The sequence below is a fragment of the Thalia democratica genome, chromosome 2 (genome assembly GCF_965202585.1).
Source record: "Thalia democratica chromosome 2, ktThaDemo2.hap1.1, whole genome shotgun sequence".
Classification (NCBI taxonomy): Eukaryota; Metazoa; Chordata; class Thaliacea; order Salpida; family Salpidae; genus Thalia; species Thalia democratica.
The window spans coordinates 56234742-56257003 of record NC_139166.1 but is presented as its reverse complement, the minus strand read 5'-3'; the positions used below and the strand labels follow the sequence as shown (position 1 = coordinate 56257003).

The window sequence follows — 22262 nt, the reverse complement described above, 5'->3', positions numbered from 1 at the left end:
AAAGCAACATTAATGTTTTATTATTAAAAGGAAAACCCAATTAAAATTTAGTAAACCAGTTTTAGCGTTTGTCAAGGCAGACTACACTAAATTTATCTTATAAAACTATTAGTAAAGTGTTTTATAAACACGTATAGTCTAATTCTAATACCATACATACTAAATAGTTACAATTCTTTTTTAACTAAAAAAATGTTAAAAGTAAAACAATGTTCCTTGATTAAAGTTTTGTAAAAGTATAAACTTACTTGACTGTAACTAATAAAAGCCTAAAAAAAGTATATACATTAACAAACATACTTTAACATAAGACTATTACTCTAGCTCAGGGTTTCCCAAAGTGGGCGATATGGGGGCGAATTTTAGTAAAGGGGTGAAAAGGGGGCGATAATTAGTAAGGGGGCGAATGAGGAGCGATTTTAGAATTTTTGACAGTCATAAAATTTTTACTTTCTATCTTGTTATTTTACTAGTTTTAGCTTGCGATAATTAGACCCTGAGGTAAAACTTAAACAAAAATAGTCCATTTTGTTTATGTAAAATATAGATTTCATTCAGAACATGTAACGTTTATTCCTGTCTTAAAAACAGTTCTCGAAAAAGTCATTCATTATAAAAACACCAGTAATGTTTTACGTTCTATTTCTTTAGTTTAAGCAACAACACTGTGAAAAGACGTATAGATGAAATGTGAGAATGTGTTGAACAAAAGTTAGTTCGAATGATGTGCAATAATTTTATTTCGATGCAGGTTGACGAGTCCACTTTGCCGGAGAATAAATGTCTTTTTCTTGTTTGCGTGCGTTTAATAGTTGATGATACATAATACGAAGAACTAGCGTTCTCCCAACTATGGAAATGCATGTCACAGGAAGGCTTGTGTTTGAATAATTAAAATATATTTTGAAGTAAATAAAGTAACTTTAAAACATCTTATAGGAATTGCAACATATGGTTCTCCGTCTATGATAGGAAAGTATCGTGGATTAATCATATATTACGAAAAGTTAAACCCTGATATATTTACTATTCATTGCGTTATACATCGCCAACATTTAGTTGCAAAAAATTTGAGCGTCCGTTTAAATGACTTATTAAACTTAGTAATAAAAACTGTCAACAAAATAAAAGGGCATGCTTTACAAAGTCGTCTGTTTAAACATCTGTGCAATGACAATGATGAGGTTTTTGATAAGTTGATAATGCATACAAAAGTGAGATGGTTATCAAAATAAAACTGTCTAGAAAGTTTTTGACTATTTTTAATTTAGTTATTGATTTTTTTCTGAAAAGGATAAGGTATTGGCAGACAACCTTGTCAAAAGAAAAATAGACATTGCTTACATGTAACACTTATATGATAACATCAACAATCTGAACAAAACTTTACCAGGAAAAAACTTGAATCTTGTAAAAGTCAAAAGTAAGATAACCAGTTTCAGAAAACTACTTGAACTGTATAGAAAAAATTCAAATATAATAATTTTTCACACTTTTCAAGTTTGGAAAACTTAAAACTTCAAATAAGTTAAGGTGAAGTAGAAGTATTTTTATCTCAACAGGAACAGCTTAAATGTGATATTGATAAACGATTTACTGAAGTTTTTCAATTAAACGTCCGGAATTGGATTATGGATCCCTTCGAAACAGATATTTTTTAAGTATCGTTGACTTGCAGGAAACTTTCTCAGACTTACAAACTGACCTTGAATTTAAAGTAAATTTTTGAAATAAAGCTAAGGTAAAAGTATTCAATCATTTGGGAGGAAGTTAGATTGTTGTTTATAGCTTTCCCTTCCAGCTATGTTGTTGAGAAAGCTTTCAGCTCAGCTATCATTATCTTGAGTAAAAGATCTAATCTTGATATTTGTAAAGGAGGTGACTTCAAGATTTATTTGAGTAATTTAGAACCAGATATAGAAAAATTTTCAGGCAGTTATTAAGCTCATCCTTCACATTAGATTAGACTTCAGTAGCAGAAATTATCTTATGTAAGTTTTTTTTGTTTAATTTTTAAAGTATTTCTTATTTAACCTGGTTTTTATTGTATTTAAGTATTCTTTTTATATTAACAATTATATTAAGTTATTTATTCTAAAACAGGTTGCTTAAAGCCTTATGAATGTTAATTACGGTAGACTTCCTCTTGAGTTCGCACTTTTTACCCAAAAGAAAAGTGCAAATTTATATTTTCTTAAATTTAACTTAAATAAAGCATAGAACTAATTAAGTATTAACAAAATAAAATATTATACTTAACAGCTTATATAGATCTATCTTTTTTAATGAATGTTTATTTTATCATTTAGTAGATTTTACGTTTGTTCATAACATTATTACATTATAACATATCGAAATTTGCCGTTTTGTAAAAAAAATTATAATGCATTTTTGAGTTTGCACTTTTTGATTTTGTTCAAAGTGCAAACTCAAGCGGAAGTCTACTGTATTTGTTGAGTGGTTTATGTTTTTAAGTTATTAACAATTGTGTTTTGACTTGGTTAGTTTTGTAGTTTATATTTGTCGTTTTACATTACACTAAAAGTTTTTATAGCATAATGAATAAAATATTTGTTTGAAAACTGTTTATCTGACAGATTTTTGTTATTACTTGTTTAATCTGTATAAATAAAAAAATCTTGATAACCATTAAAGTTTTTATTTCAAAAAAAATCTTTGACTTTAAAAGAGTAGAGATTTGAGGTCTCTATTTGAAATGACTATATTGTTTAAAAATCTATATACTAAGGAACTTTAAACTATTAGTACAACTGTTTTTTGTTTTATGTTAATTCAAAATGTTTTGACAATTAAAGTGTGTTGTTTATTTTAATAATTCAACCCTAGCTTTTAGTTTATCACTATTTTCCTCTGTTAAATTATTATAGGTTGATAGCTAGAAAACTAATTCATTTTCGGACAGAATTAAACAAGCCATCGAAAAGACTACTACAGTTACAAAACAAAATTTTAATCTAATATTCTTTTCAATTGATTACTTTCTGTTAACAAAATAACTGTAAAACCTTTAATGTTTATTTTTTAAAACTTAAATAAAGAAAAAAATTATTGTTAGGATTAAGGTTTAGTTTTTTAAAGGTTATTCCTAGTCAAATACTATTTCATGGTATTCTACTACGAAACATATAGTTTAAAAAGTTTAAAATTAAATGTTTAACTTTACAACTAACTTGCTTACAATAACTTTTACATTGAAATTAATAACTTTACTGCATTAACAGAAGCTATTGATAAAACCACTTTTCATGTGAGATAATCAACCAGTCGGTCAAACTTCCTCAAACTAGATCAGCAATAATGTTTTAATATTTATTTCATTATGTGTATAATAAGCTGTTCATTCTTTTGATGTTTTTAGTCTATAATAAAGTAATTTTAGAATATGCCTATTTATAAAATGATTTAAGTATATTAGTGCAACTTGAATAAGTTACTTAGTATTCGCTTCTAAATGTCCAATTCGTTATATGAGAGATTATTATAATGTCAGGTTTCAGTTAAGATTTTACATGGGTAACGTACGGTCAAGGTCAAGTCAAATTTCGGCACGCTAAGTAACTTGAAAACTACTTGTGTGAATCAAATAACATATGTTTTTTCGATACTTAATATTTTGAATTACGTTAGTTTTCAGTTCACAATAGTACTTCCTAAACCACAATAATAGTAAATCAATTTATTACAATTTTGCTCAAGTTTTTTTCATAATCTTTTTACACGGTTTTTAAATAATGCAGCCTGTAAGTACATTTTTTAACAAGTCGACACTAGAACGAATTTTTTAGTAAAAATGACTTGCTGACTACAAAATTTGTCCACAACTAACCTAAAGGTTTCTATAGTTTCAAAACTATTCATGTTTAAAAAGAATTGATTACAGATTAGACAAAGCTTTTTGGTAGTTAAGTATTTTAATACACTTTACTGCGCGTATAAGAAAAAAACTATAAATAATTTTTCAAGCCCTGTAAATTACTTTGAACACAGCTCAAAAGTGCGTGCATAAGAAGTTACGGACTAAATTACATTTCGAATACAACTTTTTTGGCTCAAAAGTGCGTACTCAAGAGAAAAAATACTTTATAAAATCATGGGGGGGGGCGATTTTTTTCAAATTTCTAAAAAGGGGGCGATTTAGCTAATGAGTTTGGGAAACCCTGCTCTAGCTAGTTTAGTTTACATTTATAAAAGTGTGTGCAATATTTCATAACTGATTCTAAACGCTTATTTAATTTATAAGCTTGTATTATCATTTGTTTTACTGCTATATTTAAGCTATGGTATTGCTACTAAAAGATAAAGCTACTCACACATAACCTTCAATGTAGTTCAAATATATAACCAATTTTATTTATTGAAGAATGTTGCCCGTTGGTCTAGGGGTAAGATTTCCGCCATGGGTGCGGTAGGTCCCGGGTTCAAATCCCGGATGGGCTAATTATTTTAATTTTTTCAACAAAGTTCTGTAATCCAAAAACAACAATTATTAAAATTAAAAACACATAATACTAAATTATGCGATACTTTTATTAATTTAACTTTGTTTACCAAAACTTAAATTCAAAGTCTTTTTAATTGCTGGCCTACTGATAGTAATTTCAAAATGTTAATCCTATAAACTGACTTTACCATGGGAGTGGGTCAGAATGACACAGCGACAAAATGACACGGTCGTCAAATAGACACGGTGCGTCACTTTGGCACAGCGACAAAATGACACGGTGCGTCACTTTGGCATGGTGCGTCACTTTGGCACGGAGGGTCACTTTGGCACGGAGGGTCACTTTGGCACAGCGACAAAATGACACGGTGGGAAACTCTGGCACGGTGCGTCACTTTGGCACAGAGGGTCACTTTGGTACGGCGACAAAATGACACGGTGCGTCACTTTGGCACAGCGACAAAATGACACGGTGCGTCACCTTGGCACGGTGCGTCACTTTGGCAAGGAGGGTCACTTTGGCACGGCGACAAAATGACACGGTGCGTCACTTTGGCACGGAGGGTCACTTTGACACAGCGACAAAACGACACGATGCGTCACTTTGGCACAGCGACATATGACACGGTGCGTCACTTTAACACGGAGGGTCATTTTGGCACAGCGACAAAACGACACGGTGCGTCACTTTGGCGCAGCGACAAAATGACACGGAGGGTCACTTTAGCACAGCGAAAAAATGACACGGTGCTTAATAAGGGAGGGAACGATTTGTTGTGAAACTTTAATCTTCATTGGTATGGACAACGATCTTATTTTGCTAGGAAACTTTTCGGTTTCCTATCTTCTATCCGGTTTTGTAGAATCAGCAGCAATCACATTGATTAACTTTAAAAACAAAGACCGCAGGCATTTTTGATTGTGACTTCATAAAATAAAGTGAAATACGTAATGTTTATACCTTCTATTGTCCATCGTCGTACTTATAAACAACATACTCATTTTTAAGCAGTAGCAAGGTGTGCTTAAAAGCTGTGCTTAATAAACGACAAATAGTTGTTTGTATCAAACAACGTTCACAAAGATGCAAAAGCAGCAACTTTTTTAACAAAATACGACTGCCAAAATTAAAGGGAATTTATTTTTGATTTCTTTTGAATGGAAAAACTTAAACACAGTTTAGTACTAAATCTTGAAACGAGTAATAAAAATTAGAAAATGACTCGCCATTTTACGACTAGAAAGATAAAAACTCATATAAACATATTTTTTAAACTTCAGCAACATTCTGATTTAAAAAATACAATCTACATTTTAGATCAATCATTCAGCACATCAAAACAATAAACTAGTAGATGTAAAAACAGAGGAAAATTTGCTTTATAAACTAAGACTCAGACGTTATCGAAAGCAACTTTTCTGCTGTTGTAATTCTAAATTCTAATGCGGTTCTTATTTTACATTTATATGCTTAAAAAAATTAATACTTGCGCTCTTTTGGCGACTTAATAGGTTGCAATTTTGAACTAAAATACTGCGTTCCCTGACGACCTACGTTAGTAGCAACATCTTCAAAAAATCATTGTGCACTTGACTCAAAAGATCGAAATTATGCGCCTCTATGCGACTTATGTTAGTTGCAAATTATATCGTGCACTTAGAAGTATAAATATAATGCTCTTTCGCAAATAAAATTGTGCACCTAAGCACTAAAAATGCATAGATAAAAGTATAATTACAAATAACCGCAAATAAAATAGTTTTTTTAGCAAAACATTTCCTACATCGAGAATCTTTTTAAATAAAACTCAATAAATCACTAATACACACTTGTAATACAATTGTAGACTTGCTTTAACAAAATACAATTTTTCTTACTATTATAATAGTAAAACTTCGCAAAATAAAAAATTATCGCAATTGATATTGTCAAGATTTTAAACTCGTTAAAAAATTGATTAGTAATTGTCTAAATTAATTAACTACTAATTAATAAACAATATTGTTTTAAAATTTTAGAATTTTTTTTTTATAAATCCTAGAAAATGTATTTATTTTTACAAAAAAACTCCTTTTTTTATTCGCAAGATTAAAAATAGAAAATTAAATATTATTTTTATAACAGAGTTAAGACAAAACCCAGTTTTTTAAAACTTTGTAATAAAACTCAAGAATATAAAGTAGCAGAACTGTTTTACATGCAAATTAAACTCTGCTTTTACTGTATTATTATGAAGTTTATTTACTGATTTTGTATTAAATAAAATTGCAAACAAATCCTTATATGTAATAAAATACTATAATATCTGTCATACTCTAAGTTTAATTTTTATATTATAGACTAAAAATTTTGTAAAAATAAAAAAGACTTATAGTATTAACTTTGATAGAATGGCTGCAGCTTTAATTAGAAGGCTGCAGCAGTAATGTTGTATGTATAACCTCTAGTGATTATTTTTTTTTTAAAGTGATAAATATATAAATGCGCATGAGTGGTTGCATCAGACTCCTAATTTTCTCTCAACTGTTCATAATACTATTTTTAATTTTTCATAAATTTAGGCTCCAGGACCGTTTATTTTAATTATTTGCTTTTAGACAAGTTTACTATACATTTTCAATACAGAGTTTTGAGTAAACATCCTAACTTATTAACTTTTGTTGAATATAAATATATATACATATTTAGTATAAATGGCTAGTTACTACAAAAGCAGCTTAACTCTGTATATTTAAAAACTAGAGTTAAAACACACATGACTTATTCTTACTACGAAATAACTCTGTATTAAACTAAATCTTAGTTATTTTTATAACAATTCCTGATAATAATTAATTAAACGTTTAACAAAAAATACTAAATTTTATTCATTACATAAATATGAAAAGTCGTTAAACGTAAATAATAAAACTTAAGAATATTTTTGTTTTTATACTATGATTTAAATTTTAGAGCAATGTATCATATATAGTTTCAAATGTATCAAGCTACTATAGTTTAGAAAAAATATAATAAATCTTTTGTTTAACTAATTACTATCAAAATTTTACAATTAAAAGTTATATTACTGAAGAAGTTTAGTTTTGCTTATAAGTTTGTTAATCCATGCAATAGTGACGCACCGTGTCATTTAGTCGCTGTGTCAAAGTGACGTATCGTGTCATTTTGTCGGTGTGCCAAAGTGACGCACCGTGTCATTTTGTCTCTGTGCCAAAGTGACCCTCTGTGCCAAAGTGACGCACCGTGTCATTTTGTCGCTGTGCCAAAGTGACCCTCCGTGCCAAAGTGACGCACCGTGTCATTTTGTCGCTGTGCCAAAGTGATGCACCGTGTCATATTGTCGCCGTGCCAAAGTGACCCTCCGTGTCGAAGTGACGCACCGTGCCAAAGTGACGCACCGTGTCATTTTGTCGCTGTGTCATTCTGACACCCACCCCTTTACCATAACTAAGTTTTTTTTAAACTTAGAAATAACGTTATTACTTATATATAAAACATAACCTTAAGTATTAAAAATAGTTTTTAAACATTAGTTAATCTTTGTTTTCAATGCTTGTCTATTGCTCATTGTTATTTAAGATAAATTATAGCATTTTATATGTCATTTATCAATAATAATTACCTAAGTTAAGAAATAAATGATACTTTAACTTTTACATAAAAACACTAAGTCATAATACTGTTTTGAATTTTTTTTTTTATTTATATTAAGCTTTTTTTTATCAAATTAGTAAGACACTGTCAAATATTCACTAGTTTCTTGTTTAGATTAGATAATAAAAACTCAAAAGTTTTGTTGTATTGTATTACAAAAACCTATAATTTGCTTGATTAAACCATAAAGTGTTGATTTATGTTTACTTATATTTTTACTGCGTTAATTAAGTAGCGTACCATTAAATTATATTTAGTGCCTTGCTTAAATTAAAGTTTAAACAATTAATAAAACAATGCTAAAATAAAAACCGTTATTTTACTCAAGTTACAAAGAAACTTTTAGTTTTAAATATTACTGCATGAGCTTGTTATATTTTATAACTGTTGCTTAACTTGTACATATACTAAACTCACCAAAAAATTAAGTATTTGTTTTTGCTTAAAAACTTTTTACTTTATACATTTTTAAACGTTGTAATCACTTTCGAATTATAAATCTCTTAACATTTACATTTTTACTACATTTAGAATTTAAAAAAAAAGTAAATTACTGAAGTTTAAAGTTTACGTGAAGTTAAATTTAATTCTATGTATTCAACGATGTATATTCAACTTTAAGTTTCCATTTTCTTTACTTTTAAACAACTTTAGCTGTACTAGTTGAGTAAGTTTTAACCTGAAAATTTATAGTTATTTTTTGTTTCTACATTCTTGCATTTCGTAATTTGTATAAAACTTAAAACAAAACTGTTCAAATTGGTATGGTTTTATAATAGGGTTTCATTCTAATCAAATGATGCTTGAAATATAAATAACTAAGAGCTTATCACTATTGTTTAGTTTTTTTTTTTAATTCAAAAACTGTTTTGCGAAATTAAACTGATTTACAACATTCACAGAAGATAACAGACTTTAGTTGCACTGTTATTTAAATAAGTTGAAAAATTTACTGTTAAAAGACCTTAGTAATAAAGTGTTATAAAATTAGTGTTTTTAAATAAGGATAAGTAAAATAAGATTTAAGCTGATAACTTTATAATGTTGTCACTAAAGTAAGTAGCAATAAGCAGTAGTAAAAATAAGTAGAAGTTTACACTACTAACCACTACAATTTATACTATTAAAAAGTATAACAAGCCTTGGATTTGAATCCGGGATTTCCCTCACTCTGAAAAATCACACCTCCAGAATAACGGGCCACTTAGTGAATGCGACTGTATTGCATTTATAAACTTGCCAACTCTAAGTTAGAACACTGCACTTCAAGAAACCTTAAACTACTTTAATTATATTTATTTAAAATAATTAAAAAAACTATTATATTATATACCACTTTAATTTTGTAACTTAAATAAGAAAACAATACATGTATTAAATATTAGCATAACCTAAATATTTTTTTTATTAACAAAATTTAAAAAAATACTACACTTTGACTTCTTTAACCTACCGGTGATTTTAGCAAAAAAGTTTACATAACTGTGTGTTAACAACTTACATACTTAACTTAACTTTCACGTGTTTAAAGTGTTACAGCTTGAAATCTTTACTTGAAGTTTGAGAAACATTTGTTATTTATATTAAGTAGAAATTAATTTATACTTAAAATAGCATTTATTTATCTGTTTAGTAAACTATTTTCATCATGTATCTAAATAATATAACATTTTAAGAAAATTAACTTGTTTTAGTATTAGAGTATTCTTAGAAGATTATTCGGAAATCATTAAACTTTTGTGCTACTACTGGTTTTAAACATGTGTGTAAGTATTAATAAATTTTAACTGAACAATCTATAACAGAACAGAAAAGAATTGTGGAGGTGCCGGGCATCGATACCGGTGCCTCTCGTATGCTAAGCGAGCGCTCTACTATCTGAGCTACACCCCCACTTTCATACAAACGTCTCGTAGCGCTTATATATTTCTATTCTTTGTTAAGTGCTTTTATCTTATCTACGCGTTGCCTGGTAGGTATCTTTTGTTTTCTGTTAAGCTATTAATGCTAGTTAGTTTCATCGCTTTGATACTTATGAATATTAAATATGTGTTAGCTTAGTCTGTTAATAATAAACAGAAAAGTATTACACAGATTTGGAACGTAAAGTAGTTACATATGCTGCTTTCACAGTTATTAAAAGTAAAATAGTACAGTTTGAAAGTTTTTAAAGTAAAAATAGTTGTATTTACAGTTTTAAAAACTTTTAAATGTGTAATAGTTTTGTATGCAGCTTGTGCAGTTTACAAAGGTAAAATTGCTGCAGACGATTTTTGTAAAGTTTTAAAAGGTAGAATTTTTGTTTATTAAAATTAAAAGCTTTTGAAGATAAGCATTTAGTACAATATTCAAAAAAAAAAGTTCTATTTACAATTTATATGGCTTTAGAAGGTAAAATAGTGTTTATGAAGCTTGTACAGTTTTCAAAGGTAAAATAATTGTTAATGAAGTTTGGACAGTTTTTGAAAAAAAAATAGTCGTATATTAAGTTTGTTAAGTCTTTGAAAGTAAAGTATTTCTACACTCTTCATTTCAAGTTTTTGAAAGAAAAATATTTGTACATTCTGCATTTACAGTTTTTGAAGGTAAAGTAGTTGTATATTAAGCTTGTACTATTTTCGAAGGTAAAATCGTTATATATGAAGCTTGTACAGTTTTCGAAGAAAAAATTATCGTATATTAAGTTTGTTCAGTCTTTGAAAGTAAAATAGTTGTATATTCTGCATTTACAGTTTTTCAAAGAAAAATAGCTGTATATTCTGCATTTACAGTTTTTGAAGGTAAAGTAGTTGTATATTAAGCTTGTACAGTTTTCGAAGGTAAAATTATTATATATAAAGCTTGTTCAGTCTTTGAAGATAAAATAGTTTTATTTTCTGCTTGTACAGTTTTTGAAGGTAAAACAGTTATATATGTTGCTATTTCAGTTGTAAAAGATTAAGTAGTTATATTTTCAGTTAAAAGATATATTAGTTGTATGTACATTTTTTAAATATTGAATTGTTTAAATATGAGTTTGCTTTCTCTAGAATAATTTTTATAAATAATAGTTTTTTTGATTTAGTATTTAACTAAATGGATAAACTAATAAAACTAAGATAAAACACGTTAAACCACCTTTTTTAATTAATTTTACCGTAAAACTAAGTTTAGTTATATGAAACTTTTAGACGTATACTTAATTGCTAGTTATATAAAAGTTAAAAAACTGTATTGCATTTAATGCTGTAAATTTATTGCTTATTTATAATATAAACTAAAAACTTAAAATGTTTAGTATTTAAAAAGTTAAACTGAGTTAATTACTAAAATGGTGATAGGAAAAAATAAAAGCTAAAAACACTTAAATTTAAATTAATCATACTTATAGAATTTTAAAAATTCTTTTTAAATACTTGGCGCAACAGCTTTTATTGGTTGCTATAATATTACTCTAAAGCTTAGATTATTAACATGGAGCAACTGAAATTACTGAGCATTAAACTAGTAAATACATTAAACTTACACCTAGTAGCTAAATGTCTTTATTAGAATAACTTTGTACCATTAAATATAAAAATAATAATATGTAAGTTGTAACAATATATGTAGGTAATTATATATCTAGTAAACTTGTTAAAAAAACATGTTAATTACTTCAAATTAAGTTAGTATATATATATATTAAAGTTTTTTCTTGACTGCTTTATTAATTAAGCATTAATGATACAAGGTAACAACGTTTTAACTTTTTTTTAACTTTGGTAATAAATTGGTTAATGAAAAGTGATATTAAGTTTGAAAACTAGTAAAAAATTAAGCTTTAAACCAGTTTAAATAATTGTTAAAAGGTATTAAAAAGTTGTGTTGAAAAGCTTTAAAGTTAAAATGTTTAGTCATATAAAACATGGTAAATGTTTTGATTTGTAACTCATTATCAACACATATACAGTATACACATAGCAAATAACTACTTAAAACTTTGAAGCATATTTTAAAGTACAGTACACTACCGCTTAAGTACGCAAATTGAACCCGACCAAAAAGTGCGTACTTAGCACGGGTAGTGCGTACTTTTTGACGACATAGTATAATATGAAATTTAGTTGTTCGTTTTCTTTTTTACAACTAGCCACCAAATAATTATTCCAAACAAACAAGTCTTTTTATTTTAAATAACATTTAATACATAATTCTAATTTGTTAAATTTTTTTATAGATTTTAAAATTATTTATTTTTTCTATAAAAAGTTTCTACATAATTGATACATACATTTAATATAGAAAGTCAATGTCAGTCAATGATTAAAAAAAGATATTAAGCTACATTTTGTTTTGTTAGAGGAAAAGTACCAAACTACATTGTGTTTACCAAACATTTTCAAAACATCAATGTATGTACATTTATATTAATTTATGACTTAACTATTTTGTTTTTGTAGGTTTTTTTAACTTTGTCATCTATATTTATTTATTTTATAGCATTACGGCTCAAACTTCATTATTCTTTTTACTTTTCTGCAACCACTACATAAGTATTTAGTTTATTAACATTTAATAACAGGACTGTCACAATCTCAGGTTACTTTAGACTACTCAGGATTACTCACCCTAGTTTAAAAGTTGTGAAAGTCTCAGACTAACTCAGCAGGTTGGCCATTCTACCTAGAAACATAAAATAATCTGGAAAAACTTGATGATTGAAAATTTAGGCAAAAAAACTGGAATTTCTTATAAGTTCTAGTATAACATCCTTTACTTTGTCTTTCTGGATAAGTGCGTACTTAAGGCGTGATGCGTACCAAAAAAAGTGCGTACTTAAGCGGTAGTATACTGTAGTCTGCTATTAAAATTATTGTAAAATGTTAACTAATTAGTTATGTGTACCATAAACTTCAACTCCATTCACATTGTAGATACTTAGTAATAGCTTGTAATGAGTGTTAATTGGAAAAACAAACCAAAATTTCAAAAAGTAGACCACAATCTTCTAATAAAGATTATAAAGTTGTATGAGATGTAGTGTTTTTATAAAACTTTTAAAATGAACAGTTTAAATATTTAATTAAAAGTAGCTAACTAATTTCAAAATAAAAGATAGTGTAAATTTATTTGTAATCGAAATAAACTCGCATAAGCTACGTTGCTTACACTTCAGGGAGCGGGTCAGAATGACACAGCGACAAAATGACACGGTCGTCAAATAGACACGGTGCGTCACTTTGGCACAGCGACAAAAAGACACGGTGCGTCACCTTGGCACGGTGCGTCACTTTGGCACGGAGGGTCACTTTGGCACAGCGACAAAACGACACGGTGCGTCACTTTGGCACGGAGGGTCACTTTGGCACAGCGACAAAACGACACGGCGCGTCACTTTGGCACGGAGGGTCACTTTGGCACAGCGACAAAACGACACGGTGCGTCACTTTGGCACGGAGGGTCACTTTGGCACAGCGACAAAACGACACGGTGCGTCACTTTGGCACGGAGGGTCACTTTGACACAGCGACAAAACGACACGGTGCGTTATTTTGGCACGGAGGGTCACTTTGGCACAGCGACAAAACGACACGGTGCGTCACTTTGGCACGGAGGGTCACTTTGGCACAGCGACAAAACGACAAGGTGTGTCACTTTGGCACGGAGGGTCACTTTGGCACAGCGACAAAATGACACGGTGGTTAATAAGGGAGGGAACGATTTGTTGTGAAACTTCAATTTTCATTGGTATGGACAACGATCTTGTTTTTCTAGGAAACTTTTCGGTTTCCTGTCTTCTAACCGGTTTTGTAGAATCAGCAACAATCACATTTATTAACTTTGAAAACAAAAACCGCAGGAATTTTTGATTTTGACTTCATATAATAAAGTGAAACACGTAATGTTTATACCTTCTGTTGTCCATCTTCGTACTTATAAACAACATACTCATTTTTAAGCAGTAGCAAGGTTAAGGTGTGCTTAAAAGCTGTACTTAATAAACGACAAATAATTATTTGTATCATACAACGCTCACAAAGATGCAAAAGCAGCAACTTTTTTAACAAAACACGACTGCCAAAGTTAAAAGGAATTTATTTTTTATTTCTTTCCAATGGAAAAACTTATACACAGTTTTGTACTAGAACTTGAAACGAGTAATAAAAATTAAAAAATGACTTGCCATTTTACGAAAAGAAAGATAAAAACTCATACAAACATATTTTGTAAACTTCAGCAACTTTCTGATTTAAAAAATACAATCTACATTTTAGATCAATCATTCATCACATCAAAACAATAAACTAGTAGGTGTAAACACAGAGGAAAATTTATTTTATAAACTAAAACTCAGACGTTATCGAAAACATCTTGTCTGCTGTTGTAATTCTAAATTTTAATGCGGTTCTTATTTTACGTTTTTATGCTTAAAAAAATAATACTTGCGCTCTTTTGGCGACTTAATACGTTGTAATTTTGAACTAAAAAACTGCGTTCCCTGACGATTTACTTAGTATCAACATCTTCAAAAATCATTGTGCACTTGACTTAAAAGATTGAAATTTGCGCCTCTATGCGACTTATGTAAGTTGTAACATATATCGTGCACTTAGAAATAGAAGTATAATGCTCTTTCGCAATTAAAATTGTGCTCCTAAGCACTAAAAATGCATAGATAAAAGTATAAGTACAAATAACCGCAAATAAGTTAGTTTTTTTAGCAAAACATTCCCTACATCAAGCACCTCTTTAAATATAACTCAATAAATCACTATTACACACTTGTAATAGACTATTGTAGACTCGCTTTAACAAAGTACAATTTTTCTTACTATTATAATACTAAAACTAATAGTATAAATGCTATTTAATTCCTTATATGCAAAAAAATACTATAATATCTGTCATTCTCTAAGTTTAATTCTTTATATTTTAGGCTACAAAGTTTTGTAAAAATAAAAAAGACTTATAGTATTAACTTTAATAGAAATAACTAAATTGAAGATAAACTTAACATTTGATAAACTATTTTTAAGAATAACTAATTTTGATTTATTAGAACTCAAGTTGTATAACCTCAGTGCTTAATTTTCTTAAAAGTGATAAATATACAAATGCGCATGAATAGTTGCATCAGACTCTTAATTTTCTCTCAACTGTTCCTATCACTATTTTTATTTTTTCATAAATTTAGGCTCCAGGACCGTTTATTTTAATTATTTGCTTTTAGACAAGTTTATTATACGTTTTAAATGCAGAGTTTTAAGTAAACATCCTAACTTATTAACTTTTGTTGAATATTTTTTTGTATGTTTTTGGAAATTTAGGACTTAACATTAAAAAAAATTATTTCTAACTGCTCGTAATAGATTGTTAAAGCATATGATTTACGACTCGATAACTGAAGTGTTCTTTGGTATAACTTTTCGAGCTATAACCTTTTGTCGTATAAAAAAAAGTAATAAAAAAACTTTTATGTTTAAACAAACTACTAGGTCAAAATATTAAACATATTTAATATGATTAGCTAGTTACTACAAAAGCAGCTAAACTCTGTTTTTTAAAAACTAGAGTTAAAACACGCATGACGTATTCTTACAACGAAATAAGTCTGTATTAAATTAAATCTTAGTTATTTTTAACAATTCCTGATAATAATTAATTAAACGTTTAACAAAAAGTACTAAATTTATTCATTACATAAATATGAAAAGTCGTGAAACATAAAAAATAAAACTTAAGAATATATTTGTTTTTATACTATGACTTAAATTTTAAAGCATTGTATCATATATAGTTTCAAATGTATCAAGCTACTATAGTTTGGAAAAAATATAATAATTTTTTTTGTTTAACTAATTACTATAAAAATTTTACAATTAAAAGTTATATTACTGAAGAAGTTTAGTTTTGCTTATAAGTTTGTTAATCTATGCTATAGTGACGTACCGTGTCATTTTGTCGCTGTGCCAAAGTGACCCTGCGTGCCAAAGTGACGCACTGTGTCGTTTTGTCGCTGTGCCAAAGTGACGCTCCGTGTCATTTTGTCGCTGTGCCAAAGTGACCCTCTGTGCCAAAGTGACGCACCGTGTCGTTTTGTCGCTGTGCCAAAGTGACCCTCCGTGCCAAAGTGACGCACCGTGTCGTTTTGTCGCCGTGCCAAAGTGACCCTCTGTGCCAAAGTGACGCACCGTGTCATTTTGTCGCCGTGCCAAAGTGACCCTCTGTGCCAAAGTGACGCACCGTGTCGTTTTGTCGCTGTGCCAAAGTGACCCCCTGTGCCAAAGTGACGCACCGTGTCATTTTGTCGCTGTGCCAAATTGACGCACCGTGTCATTTTGTCGCCGTGCCAAAGTGACCCTCCGTGTCAAAGTGACGCACCGTGCCAAAGTGACGCACCGTGTCATTTTGTCGCTGTGTCATTCTGACACCCACCCTACACTTCAAGGCTAGCTATATGGTTGCTATGTAAGTTATGCCTTTATATACACACTTTTTATTGGACTGTCAAGTGGCTCGTTGGTCTTGGGGTATGATTCTCGCTTTGGGTGCGAGAGGTCCCGGGCTTAAATTCCAGACGAGCCTGTTTTGTTTATTTATCTGTCCCTTCCAAAATTTTCTTTCTTGGAAGTGACAAAATTTTCTTTTGTAATCGTTTATTATATGTTGTAAAAGTAGAATTATAACAAGTGAATAGCACTCTCTAGGTTTTTTGTAACAATTTTATCCGTATTTATCTACTATAAAGTAGAGAACTACGTAATTTTAGTATTAAACTGTCACAAAAAACTTTAGAGAGTGCCATAAACTTGTTATGTATTTAATTAAAATCAATGTTTGAAGTTTTAAAGATAGTGTAAAAAAAAGTTTAATATCTTTAAATTATACTGTAACTTTTATTTTCCGGTAGGTAGACTTAAGTCACAATTATAAACTTACTTATGCAATTAATTTTGTTTTAGTAGTTGAGATTTTATAAATTTGTTTGGATTATATTTGTTGTTTTCTAAAGCAAATAAATACAATCATAAGAATTAACTAATTTATAAACACCTATTACTTTTAACCTTATTAAAAAAATTAAAGTTAAGAAAAGAACGAAAAAAAAGTAGCTAAAACTTTCAACATATTTCAGTAACTAAGCTGTCCAAAAATAAAGTGGATCTAAAGTTAAATTAAATATTTGGACTATTGTATTTATTAAATACAAAATATACATACATGTTTTTACTCTATTGTTAATAGCTTTTAAGCTTCTTGAGAACATTAATATAAACTGGTAAACTTTCTACTGTTGTTCTAAACCTCCTATGTTTTTGTGCTACATAACCTTAGAGTTTTTTTTTTCGAAATTAAACCGTAACTTATAAAAAATCACTAATAATCAACTAGTAAATATGATAAAAAGATAATTTTTTCTTAATCCAGTTATTTTTTACGTCTAGATTGTAATATATACTCATAAAAAAATTAGTGGGTATAACTAAAAAATAGATAATGTTATTTTATTGTGTTAGAGTCAAGTTTACAATTGATAAAAATTACTAACTTTTCAAACTAGTTATACACTTTCTCAGAACATGAATATAATATATTTTTTTATAATTATATATACTTTTAGTAGTCTAGACTCTAGTGTGCACAGAATTTAGATTTCAGTAGTTTGGTGTACACAGATTTTCAAAAGGTTGAGTACCACTGTACTACACTACATTATTATACGTTTTGATGTTTACAAAAACAATCAAATATCTGATCTTATATTCCTAGCATTTCCAAAAGTTATGATTTCACTATTCATTGCTAAATTAGTCAATTAACTCGAACATAATAATTTTGTTTTTATAGTAAAAACTGTTTTATTATTGTTTAAGCACTGATGAGCTCTGTGAGCAAAACACTATTTGCGAAATAAAATTTAGAAAAAGTTAAATTGTATATCTACATTTGATCCAAATTGCATATATCGAAAATAAAAGCATCTCCGCCGGGACTCGAACCCGGAATTTCTGGATTAGAAGTCCAGCGCGCTATCCATTGCGCTACGGAGACATCAGTTAAATTAAAATAAACTTTTACAGTTTATATATTTTATAATCTTAGTATACGTGGGTAACCATTAACATTCACTTTTAAACCAACAAACTATATATAAAGCTTGACCACACATAGTACAGTGCTTATTCACTTATCCGTTTATATTGAGCAAGGTTATTTTTTAACTTTGTCCGGATAAGCATTTTTCCAGATAAGTAAAAAAATATTTTCATAAAATAACATAACTGCTGTATATTATGCAATGCATGGTAAATGATAAAAGCGGTATAGTAAAAACGAATAGTAATTATGAGTAGAGGATAATAAAATGATTAATAACAAGAGCAAAACTTTAGGTAAATTTATTTAATTATCATTTTTAAGGTAGAACAACATCAGACTTACTAACTATCTGCAACGATGTACGTTTTTGAGGGTAAATAAAACTCATCATTTGTAATTCCACTTACCCTAACTTTTAGTTAAAAAAGAAGATTAATTTTATATAAGAGACAAAATAAGTTAATTTTTACTATAAAATAATAAAATTGAAAAATATTTAAATTTATCTCTTGTTTTGAACAAAGTTTGAATGTTGAAACTATTTTGAACTTTCTTCATGACTGGAACTGTTCGGATAAGTGAATAAGAATTGTACTTAAATATTGATACTTAGTATGCAATTATATTTTTATGTTATGGCTCTGTCTAAGTAATCATTTAACGTGTTTTTCATAAAGCAACGTAACTAAAACCTGAAAACAGTAAACATTAGAACTTACTGATATTATACTAAGCTCAAATGTTTGATTTCAAGCTTAGCCTTAATAAGAATTGATTGATTAATATTCGATAGTTATTTGTTCTAACTTTTCTAGAATACAATTTTAGCAAATTTATTTAAATTCTAATTATATTAAATTGCTCTTAAGATGTTTTTTGTTTTCAAAATTTTGCTCATATATCTATAAAGAAAGTTTATCATATCAAATGTAAATTTAAACTCACTATGAGCTTTATTCAAAAAACTAACCAAATTAAACATTTGGTGACTAGCTTTTAGTAATCAAATCTATATATTATTTAGCTTGTTTTGTTGTTATTAGCATTTTTCATATTTTGAATTATAAAACCAGTATTTATTTTGGCCATCATCATCAAAGTTGACATGTTAATGCCATCGATAATAAGCAATGAACTTTACCGCAAGATCAACAACAACAGCATCTGAGACAATCCTACGACCGGTTTCGTCCTAATTAGGACTCATCAGGCAGGAATAGTGGACTTACGACCAGGAAGGCATAAAACATCTCAACTTTGTTGATGATGTCCGAAATAAATACTGGCTAAAACTGATCAAACGAGCGCAGACTATAATCTCACAATAAACTGACAATGTCTGAGACGTTGGGCTGTGAATGATTAAGCTGTGTCATTTTTTCGATTTTACCCACAAACGGTCGCTTCAGTACTTTGTACTTAAGCCCGCTTGTTTAAGATCACAGTAGCGGTTTCTCGCGACTATTCCTGCCTGATGAGTCCTAGTTAGGACGAAACCGGTCGTACGATTGTCTCGGATGCTGTTGATCTTGCGGAATTATAAAACCAAATGTTCATATAAACTAGTAATTACGAAATTTGATAAGTTATTACTATTTTAAAACTTCCTACTAGATAAAGTTCATGCACCGTGCTATTAAGTTTTTTTAACACAATAAGTTTTACTGTATTAACTACTGCATTTCACATAATATCCAACATTTAAAGGATTATTTAGATAAGAGTAAAATCTAACTAGCTTTCTAAATATACTTACTCTTAAATATGTACTTTGAGTTACTATTGGATAGCAGCAGAAAGGTAATAAAGTTTTTAATCAAATATTGTTTTAAAAAATTCTCATTATGTATATTGCCAAAACTATATAAAAGTTTGTAAATCTTTTTGTTTCTGTAACTGACGACAAAAACAAAGTAATTCAAACAAAAATGTTATTTACTAGTTTGAATTAGACTGTTATTGTTGTTAGACTACACAGTTACTACTTTAAAACATAATTTAGAAATAAATAAAAAATTGCAGCATGTTGCTTATTCAAGTAAAGCTAACTACTTTTATGTAATAAATAGTTAAGGTTAACTTTTAAGTTTCTTGATTTTAATTAAAATTAGTTTTTGATACTTTTACTATGTTTGAATAAGTAACCATATGGCATATGAAAAATTTAGCTGTTAATATTACAATAATTAATTTAAAAAAAAATAATTTAAACAAACAGATTGAAACCAATCATCTTAAGATTTGAAAAGAAAGTTGTTTTCTGTTTTAATTAAAAAATAATTGGTTTAGCCTGAGTTATTTGGAGCGAACGTTTAACTTTTACAATTACATCAAAAGAGCCTTAAGTTCTAAGGTATAAGTATAAATTGAATTTAGAGTATCTTAAAAAAATAAGAAACTCAAAAATCGTATGTTATACATAGAGTATATCACTACAGTGCTTATTCACTTATCCGGATAAGTACAAATAATCAGTTTTTTCATATAAAAACATAACTGCTGTATATAGCTCAATGCATAATAAAAGTGTTATGGTAAAACAAATACATAGTAATTGCGAATTATATAAAAAAATAAATAAATAATAAAAGCTAGATTTGAAGTTAACTAATTTATTTCAAGAAGAATTCTAAATATTTAGTTTTAAAAAATGTGTTTTTTAATATATATTTAATGTTTAATTAAATGCATTCAATCTATTATGACGTTATTAATTTAGAATTGAGTTTGTGCTAAAAGCTACTTTTACAATCAATATTAAGTTAATTTTGTTGTGTAATTATCAAATTAATAACAACGAATTCAGTACTTAAATACTTAAATAATAACAACAAGGTAGAAAAACATCAGACTTACTAACTCTCTGCAACAATATACGTTTTTTGAGGGTCAAGCAAGTAAAATTCATCATTTGTAGTTTCACCTGCCCTAACTTTTAATATTAAAGAGAGATTAGTTTTTGTTTAAGAGAAAATATAAATTAAATTTAAAGACAAAAAAATAATGTAAACCTATCTCTCTATTGAAAAATAAAATTGAAAAAAGCAAAAAAAAAAACAGACATAAAGGAAAACAAAAATTTTTGACTAAGTTTAAAGTCAATTTGACGGAAACATATCACTCCTAACAAACTAGTTTTTATTGGAAGTTTTACTAAAATAAGAAAAAATAGACGTTTGTTTTATAGTTTTTTCACGTTTTCAGCAGAAAACTCACGGAATTTAATAAGTTGTGAAACTTTTTCTAGCGTGGCTTCTGGCTAACACCGATAATAAGCTAAAAAAAAAATCATCAAATTACTAAACTAAACTTTTGATAACTAAACTAGTTTTGAACAAAAATAAAATGTAATCATTAGTGGTACGTCATAAAAATGAACAAAATTGTAGATTTCATAAAGTTTTTTAAACATTTCTTACAGCATGAAAGCTTAAACATTTGTATCATACAAAAATATTAGTGTTTATTATTGAAATTTTTTTGAGTTTTCTTCGGACTAAAACTGTCCGGATAAGTGAGCGTCCGGATAAGTGAGTAAGCACTGTATTATATAAAACATGAACCAAAGTTTAGTTGATGTAGTAAACAATTAGAATTATACATGCTTGGAAGTCACTAAAAACAACTTAACTATAAACCACAATGTATTATATACGTACAGAATATGATCCAGATGTGTGGCCGGTTAGCTCAGTTGGTTAGAGCGTCGTGCTAATAACGCGAATGTCGCGGGTTCGATCCCCGTACTTGCCATATTTTTTTATAATTTTAGTTAGTTTGATTTTTGTTTTATTTTTTACTCGTTATTAAATTATATGTTTAATTAACAATTTTTAGCTTTTTTTTTTTGTTTGAACTTTTTTTAATCATAAGTTATTAATTTAATTTGTGTGTTTTTCACTATAGCTATGGTATATTACAGTTTTTATAATTTCATTATAATTCATATAAACTAAACTTTACAAAAAAAAATTCTAAAAATGAAGTATATAAGAAAGTTATAAATAAACAAGCAACTTATTAATTACTTTAAATGTTTTATAGGGTTAAAACTAAAATATTAGTATTATGTGAAAAGGAAAA

At 28.4% G+C, this 22262-nt stretch overlaps 1 non-coding gene across 1 annotated transcript; it reads right to left on the bottom strand.

Moving 5' to 3' along the window:
* Window positions 1-18058: 18058 nt before the first annotated feature.
* On the bottom strand, window positions 18059-18131 carry Trnar-ucu (transfer RNA arginine (anticodon UCU)). Its single transcript has one exon. It is a non-coding gene; the product is annotated as a tRNA-Arg (tRNA).
* Window positions 18132-22262: the final 4131 nt, after the last annotated feature.